Source organism: Podarcis tiliguerta (assembly GCF_965153285.1).
Source record: "Podarcis tiliguerta genome assembly, chromosome: 5".
NCBI classification, from domain to species: Eukaryota; Metazoa; Chordata; class Lepidosauria; order Squamata; family Lacertidae; genus Podarcis; species Podarcis tiliguerta.
Window position 1 is genome coordinate 29,460,132 of NC_139538.1, and position 9,074 is coordinate 29,469,205.

The 9,074-nt window shown below is 41.6% G+C and overlaps 1 long non-coding RNA gene across 1 annotated transcript; it reads right to left on the reverse strand.

Annotated features, from left to right (window-relative positions):
* Nucleotides 1–5,422: 5,422 nt before the first annotated feature.
* LOC310678774 lies at nt 5,423–7,441 on the reverse strand. Its single transcript, XR_014511960.1, has 2 exons — nt 7,409–7,441; nt 5,423–6,047 (listed from the first exon to the last, which is right to left on the reverse strand). It is a non-coding gene; the product is annotated as an uncharacterized lncRNA (long non-coding RNA).
* Between the last annotated feature and the right edge of the window lie 1,633 nt (nt 7,442–9,074).

Here is a 9,074-nt window from a genome sequence, read left to right on the forward strand (position 1 = left end):
CAAGAAACGCCCACTGACGGATTCTGCCAGCGACTGAGGCAGCCACGGAACTTGAGGCTGTCCAGACAGAAAGGGTTCAACCAGGCAACCTAGCCAGGAGTAGCGGCAACTTACGCACGAGCAACCCGTAGAACCATTACAGGGGTGCATTTCCATTTTGTCGGCATGGCCTTCTGTCGCTCAGTGCCGGCCACGGCAGCGTCACCCAGAAGCGGAGAAGGGGGACGTTGATGCTGCAGCAATGGCAGCGGCAGAGGAACTGCTGCTGCCTTGACCTCAACCGCCAAGTTTCCCTGTCCTGGAAATCTATAGGAGCCAACTCCTAGGAGCCGAGGTGGCTTTGCTCCCCCAGTAAAATATTTGAGGTGGCCAGCCCATCCCCCCCAGCCCAATTAATGGGCATTGCCATTCAAATGGTGTGTGAGGACCGCTTCATGTGATTGATTATGCGGTGCAGGGCTTATCTGCCGCTCCATATTTTATTCAAGTTGGCCCCCTTGTGGGAATGCCCTGCAGATGACCATAGTGCCTGGAGACAGACAGTCAGGTTATGCATCCCCAGCAGTGATCAGAGGAGAAATGATCGCTAGCAGGAGTGCTGGGAGAAGAAACACCATTGTGCGCCTGTAGCAGCACAACCAGACACCTTCATGTGCCCCAGCTGCAATGAAGCATTTCTGTCCTGTATCGGTCTCTACATCCGCAGCAAGCACCACAACTCTCCAGAGGTTTTACTTGACCCCTAAAGACGCACTCCTTCATTGTCTCCCAAGACAGATGGATGCCAACATTTAACAACAACAACAACACTTAAGCTAACTGTAGAGCATAGCCAAGAAATGCTTTGAGACTCTCCTTGGTGTGTTTGAGTGATTGCCTAAGTGCCTGAGGAGAAATTGGATGAAAAATACAATTGTTACAGTAGTTTTTAAAGGATAGGTAGAAGAGTTATTTTCCTGCTGGATGCTTTCAACAAGTTATTTCACTTTTATCTTTTATTGACAGAATAAATAGATTTAAGTCATCTGTAGTTATTTTGGAAAATATCCAAAGTGGAACACCCAAGTGTGCTTTCATTTGCTTTTTGAAAATCCATTGTTACCTAAAATGTTTTTCAGTTCCTGTTCTACTCAGCCCTGACTGAGAATGGAGAAATTATTCCTGTTTAATGATGAGTAGGGGGGAAGGAAATTTTCATTTGGTCTGCATTTTTACACGAAATGAGCCAGTTCACACCCCCTGGACAAATTGGATCATATCTGTCATAAATTTTGCACTTCCCTAAATTTTGCAATACATTTTTTAGCTCATTAAAAGTCCAAAATGAATATTTTTAGGATAAAACATGTTTAGAAATGTGTATATTGGGATGTAATGCCTATTTTCTCTCGACTTAAAAAAAGCTCAGTTTAATGCAAAATTGGAGTAGAATGGATTTATGAATTCAAGATTTAAATTTCTAAGTTTAGTGATGGACACCCTGATACTTTTATGATTTGGGCAACAAAGATTACAAATCCAGCATTATAAACTCTGACAAAATGCCTCTTTTATGATCATTTGCAACATCACTGGATTTTAAAAAATGCATACATGTCACTGAAATGCATCTTGGGAACCTGGTATGAGTAGTATGACATTCCTTGCCCCATCACGTTTTGCAATGTCATGAGTCACGTTTTCATTTGGGTGCCAGGAAAAGACAAAGTTGCTTGCTCAGGCATTTGCAGAATAATAGCATTTTTATGTGGAAGTGAGCTGCCCATTCTGCGGTTTTTACGGTTGTAATTTATACTGTATTTAAAAAATCTTTTGGGCTTGATTTAGTGCCCTGCATGTTTTGGGAATTGTAATTTGTATTGCACCCTGACCTGAGATCTTATGGTGAAGCGCAAGTTAGAAATGCATGAAATGAATACAGTGGTACCTCAGGTTAAGAACTTAATTCGTTTTGGAGATCTGTTCTTAACCTGAAACTGTTCTTAACCTGAAGCACCACTTTAGCTAATGGGGCCTCCTGCTGCTGCTGCACTGCTGGAGCACGATTTCTGTTTTCATCCTGAAGCAAAGTTCTTAACCCGAGGTACTATTTCTGGGTTAGCGTAGTCTGTAACCTGAAGCGTATGTAACTTGAAGCATATGTAACTCGAGGTACCACTGTACAGTGGTACCCTGGGTTAAGAACTTAATTCGTTCTGGAGATCCATTCTTAACCTGAAACTGTTCTTTACCTGAGGTACCACTTTAGCTAATAGGGCCTCCCGCTGCTGCCACCGCACGATTTCAGGTACTATTCCTGGGTTAGCGGAGTCTGTAATCTGAAGCGTCTGTAACCTGAAGCATCTGTAACCCGAGGTACCACTGTACATATATACATACCATTGTAGTCCCTTGCAACGCAGCCTTCAGGCACATTTCCCCTTGGTTTTGCAGACTGGAAAAGAAAAAACTCCACTTCTGTTGTTACCTCCCATAAACCCAGAGGCATTTCCATCAGTTTGTTCCTTCAAAATGGCTCTGACATTGCAGGCGATTGTTGTGCACCTCAACCACTAACTGCTATTGCAGGGAGATCATTGGCCATTATGGAACATTAGCCAGTATTTCTTCCTCAAAACAGAATTGCTTCAAACTGATTACAAACCCACAATAATAATAGGGTGTTGCTAGGCACCCCAATGCTCAAGATGTGCATAGAGATTTGGCTTCACACCAGAAGGGAGATTTTGCCTGTTGGCAATTGTCTGACACATCCTTCCCCAACATGGTTGCTTCCAGCTGTTTTGGATGGCAACTGCCAACAGTGCTAGCCACACCAGGTTGGGGGAAGACTGGGTGAACTCCACTGTTTCCTCTAATTTCAGCTATATTTACCAACATTGTTGTTCTGATATCCAGAATCTTTCTCACCTACAAAGTTAAACAAGCACCACTTTGTTCATGTGCAACAGAAGATCATAAATGGACTACATGGTGCATTTACCACGAAATTGGTATCAATTGTCTTTGATGGCCTTTTAGGGAAATTTTGAAATCACAAAGGTTGTATCAAAGGCAAGGCAAGGAGGCAGTTTGGGGAACTGAATGGGGATCGGGAAGAAACAAACAAATGCCTGATTCATTGGTTATCCAACTGAATGCTAGCAGTAGACAAGGAATTACTCAGATTGAAACAATGCAAAATAAACAAGTCATTGAATGCCAAGGTGTTTTTAAATGAAGGTCTGAAGCTCAGGAGCAGAACAGCTGCATTGTATGCAAAAGGTTCCTGGCTCAAACCCCAGCATCTCCAGGTAGAATTAGGAAGCCTTGGGGAGCAACTGCCAGTCAGTGCAGATATTACTGAGCTAGATGGGAATGGGGAGGGGCTGTTCGATGTTGTCCCACTGCCTTCTCACACGTTAAAGGTAAAGGGACCCCTGACCATTAGGTCCAGTCGTGACCGACTCTGGAGTTGCGGTGTTCATCTCGCTTTATTGGCCGAGGGAGCCGGCGTACAGCTTCCGGGTCATGTGGCCAGCATGACTAAGCCGCTTCTGGCGAACCAGAGCAGCGCATGGAAACGCCGTTTACCTTCCCGCTGGAGCGGTACCTATTTATCTACCTCCACTTTGATGTGTTTTCGAACTGCTAGGTTGGCAGGAGCAGGGACCGAGCAACGGGAGCTCACCCCATCACGGGGATTCGAACTGCTGACCTTCTGATCGGCAAGTCCTAGGCTCTGTGGTTTAACCCACAGCGCCACCCGCGTACCTTTCTCACATGTTAACAATTAGTAAAATCCCCAAATGGGGCTGCAGTGGCTATTCTTTCAAAAGTCTTGAGAATGCTAGTATATAGGAAGATAATCAAACTTAGACAGGGACTATGGGCTACTAAAACCTTTTAATGTAATCAGAGAAAAATCACAGGTAGATGGCAGGAAGTGGGGCTAGTATTATTTTTATTAATATTATTAATATTATTACAGGCAACTTTCAATTTACCCAAGGGTTACGTTCCAGGTTTAGTGCATAAAGCCAAAATGGCGCATTGTCTCAACACACTGGGTGCAATAGTGGGTGAGATTGTCAAAGTTCTCCCCCCCCCATATGCCCACCACCTTCTTAATATATATATATTTTTAATAGCCAAGTGCGTAAGGCTGAATGTGCATAAGTTAAATGTGTGTAAGTTGTGAGTTACCTGTATTATGCCAGAGTCACAGAGAGATCTCCAAGCAATGTACAACATATTTAAAAATGGAAACATAAGTGCATTATTATATCAACACATTCATACAAAACACATGGAATTCATAAAAAGATACAACACACACACACACACACACCAGCTGCAGGAAGCTTTGTCAGCATACTAACAGCAAAAACATCTAGTCCATCAAACACCTGGGGTGAAAGGTAAGCGTTTACCTGACCTCAAGAAGATCTCAGTGAAGGCGCCAGGTGGACCTCACTGGGGAGGAGTGTTCTAGACCTCAGCTATCTTTGAGACATTTTAAGTGGAAGAAGCATTATGCAATATAAACTGGACAAGTAACTCTGTTCATTAGCTGTGTATTTTGAACAAAAGCTGACTCTTGGGTCATGTAAAATTCAGCAAGTTCATGCAAGTCATTTTTTCTTCCCCAAATGAGAAGAGACCTTATAGGAGGAAAATGGAAGCCTGCTGCGTCTATGCTGGATAATTGTGATAAGTTTCAGAAAATATCGTAGTTTTCACAGAGTTTAAAATATATCTTTGGTTTGCTGGAAGCAAAGAAAAAAAACGATTTCCTGTTCTCTGAGACTGTAATAAGGAGAAAGATATTAAGCCCTATTCTTGAAATGTTTCCTTTCAGAACATTTCACTGTAATATAATAAGGTCCAAGATAGAGGAACAATGTTTCTCTCTCTATACTATATGTCTGCTGCATGCTGTGTTTTTAATTTGAAAGAGACTGATTCTTTTTAAGGGAATTATTCATAAAAGAATGCAGAAAAATATATTATACAGACACATTTTGACAACCGCAGTGAAATTACAGCAAATCTTATTTTACTAGAACATTGCTTCCAATAAAAATCTCTCAAGTTTTAAGAACAGTGTGTTCGTATATACATAAAAATGTAAGGCTGTCTTCATGCAGCTCAGATTGGAGGATTTGTAGTGTCATGCTATTTTATTTTTTTTATTATTATTATTATTATTATTATTATTATTATTATTATTATTATTATTATTTCTATACCGCTTTATATTTTAAAGGAAAAAAATCTCAAAGCGGTTACAACAAACATTAAAACACCAAATGAAACCATCCAAAATAAAACAATACAGAAAAAAATCAAATAATAAGTATACATTCAAAGCAGCGTAATTAACAAGAAGCAAAAATATTATCTTAAAAAGTTTTCAAAATAAGACATTTCAAAGGAGGGCAACCACAAAATGCATATTTAATGAGCAAAGTTAACAAAAAAAAATCATCTTAAAGATTTCAGAAGAAAATATTGCTAAAGGAAGTCAAACATAAAATGCACATTTAAAACAGCACAATGAGCAAGAGAATAAAATATTATATTCAGCACAGAACGTATCTGCTGATGTTGTTGCAGCCAATTCTGCCAATGGTGGTTCATGGCAGGAGATAGCTGTGGAAGCTCAGGCTCAGGGACCTGAATCTGCATTAAGAGATTGCCAAGATGGTCTCTGGCCTCTTCAACAGCCTCAGCTTCTGCAGCTGGAGTCAGTCAGGGCCCCGTCTGCCAGGCAAGGTGGAAAAAAAGGCCTACATGGCAGGTAACAGGCCATGAAGTCAGGGTGAGGAAGCAAACAAGAAGGCAGGTTGCACAACACCAGCGGTTACTGTTGTGTACTGAAGTTCTCACCCTGGGCCAGCAGGGGGATACTGTAGATAGTTTTCACTCAGGTCCACATATGCAAATAAGGAACTGAAAGTGATGTTCAGTGATTGGATAGTTACAGAAAGTTGTTACTGTTGCTTTGTAATTGAGCTCAATATAAGCAGGCTGGCTGAACCCTTCAGCCCAGTTCTGTTCTGGGCCTGTGAATAAACAAGACCTGTCTGAAGAATAGCTGTGTCGTCTGATATGTTCACCCACAACTTAACAGCCATGACATGGGAATGAGGAAGGAAGTACACTGACAGACGAAAGGCGGTGAGTAAAGCTTTAATGAGAATTTACCAGCTACTTGTCAGAGAGGATGTAAGAGATGGGGGTGATATTACACTACATGGTGGCAATGCCCAGTTGTACAAGCGAGCTTGTTTTCTCCTGCTCTGGAGGGTAAGACTTGAACCAATGGCTTCAAGTTACAAGAAAGGAGAGTCCGACTAAACATCAGGAATACCTTTATAACAGTAAGAACTATTTGACAGTGGAAATGGAATCCCTCAGGAGGTTGTGGGCTTTCCTTCATTTGAGGTTTTTAAGCAGAGGCTGGATGGCCATCTGTCATGAATGCTTTAGTTGAGATTCCTGCTTTGCAAGGGGCTAGACTAGCCTTGGAGTCCCTTCCAGCTCCACAATTGTATGATTGTGTGATTCTATGATTTTTGAGGAAATGTTTTTCAAACTATGTCTTCCAATAGTGCAATAAATTATTCTTCCAGACCCAGGTCTGACATTGCTATCACTCTTTCCAGAAACCATGCACATTGTGTTATATAAGGATCTAATCATCCACCTAGTAACAGCAGCTAGGCTACAAATGGCCCAGCGTTGGAGATATCATTCCCATTGTACTCTAATAAGTTATGGCAGTTACCGATTGCAGAAGAAATTACAGAGTGTAACTGACAGCTTAGAGGGGGCTTAATCTAAAATACCATTCTCGGTTATATGGTTTTCATTTGTCGAATATGTTTTGCAGTAACAGGGAGCAGTTCTTTCTCCAGATCTCCATCATCCATTACAGACTGGTATCGTACCCAAACATTTTTGGCCTTCAGCTTAAAATCTATACATTAATTTTGTTGGCATTCCATATCACTATTTCTACATCTTTTCCACAATTGTTTTGGTTTTGCCTTCTTTCTGTGCATTTACAAGCAGCGCCAGAACTAAGCTTACAGTCACGTTTTGTTCTGTGTGCCTTGTTTGTTATGATGCATGTTTTGGTTATCTGAAGAAAATCAGTAATTAAAAAGAAAAAGACGGCAGGACTGAGATTTGGAAATATGCTTCAAGGTCCAGACCATGGGAAGCCCCGAAATATTAATAATTAGAATTTGGATGACAATTTGGTCTTTTTTATTTTTTTATTTTTATTGGATTATGATTGGATAAGTTAATTGGATGTTTTTTATTGGAAATTTAATAAAAACGATTTAACAAAAAAAGAAAGAAAGAAAAAGACAAGGAGGAGAGGGCTGTTGTGCTCATATCCTGCTTAGGGGCTTACCTTGGGCAGCTGAACAGCCACTGTAGGATCAGATGCTGCAGTAGAACAGCTCCTTTTATGTCATTAAAGGCATCAAATGCTTGCTGGCAGATGAACACTGGGATGTCAGCAAAATTTTAATGTAGACAGAGTGCTATCTCCATTGCCCTGCTCTAGCTCTTTGGCACTTGCTGTTTGATGACCTTTGCATGTATGCAGCAGTTCTTGAAAAGCACACAGGGATGCTTTTGAGGGACAAAATGAAGAAAGGCAATAAGGATAGCTGATCTAAGTCCATCCACACTCATGGTGATATTGATGTGAGGAGAGAGGGTGGACCTTCTGGCCATCAGTGCCACAGTTAGAAAGCTCTTCCCTAAAGAAGACACCACCCTGAAGAAGCTCCCTTCTGCTCATTGTGAGATTCAGATTGTCCAGCTTCTCCGGACAATTGAGGGGGCCTGATGTGACGTCACACAACGTCCTGACATTGCACACCAATGCCCTTGATGAGATTGGATCTACTGTCCAAAAATGGGGGCTTTGAGAAGAAGTTGTAGGTATCTCAGGAGCCCAGCAATGAATTCAGAGTGAGGAAAACATATGCTGTGCCTCTTCAGCAATTCTTCACATGGCTCCTTCACCTTCACCTTCTCTTATGCTCCCAGCTTTTGATCTTCTGACACCTATTGTTCCAATTCCCCTTTTCTGTTTCAGTCTCAACCACCCAGCTTGTCTTCCCTTCTATACTCCAAATAATTAAAATCCTACCATTTATTAATTTCTAGGGTTTAAGGCCCTCCCTCCCGTAAAACTGTAACTTTTTTGTTAAAAAAAATGCAGGGTTGGTTTATACATTATCTTGGGGCACAGACACTCCCATACTGCTTGTAGAGCGGGCAAGGTGGTTCCTTTGCATGCACTCATTTGTCATCATTTCTCTGCAGAAGTTATTAAAACACATTGAGGCAAGAGCCAAATTGGAATGGGCCTTAAAACTATTTCCAACCTGCCATTCCACACCTGAGAAATCGTGTGTCTATGGAACAACTGGGAGCTTACGTGCTGGGGAGAATATGAAAGCCTTGTCTTCAGAACAGATTAAATAAAAGTGACTGAGGAATCGGTTGCCCAAAAGAGACATCACAAAACTGATTAGATTCCTGTTGTTTCTGGGTAATGTGGTTGCTCTGCTGACATTTGAATGACAAATGCTGAAAATCTCTGGGTTTTCTGCTAGAAACTGTTACAGACCAATCCCCACTTTGCCTTCTGCATGCCTTGCAGAATGATGCTTGACCTCAAAATATTGGAATTTCTAGTAACATGGGCTGAATTCACTTTTAACATGATAATCGTATCCTGTGGACATATATTGACTTTGAGAAATGCTAAGAGCTCTCATTTTGCTGCTGGCTGGTGGAGCGACTCACGAAAAGGAGAGTGATGCTCCATGTGACTTAATTGCCATTCAGGATGCATTTCTGCAGCTGCTCAAATAACAGGCAGATAGCCAACGACAGCATCCTCTTGATGCTCCGGGACAGTGTTCCTTGTGTAAGAATAAAAATATAATGACTCTAATGTGTCGTTTGGGTTGCTTCACACATCACCTGCAGATTGCCATTTGGAATGTATAATTAGAGCAATGCTCGGAGAGGGGGACAGGAAGTGGGGGCTTAATTGC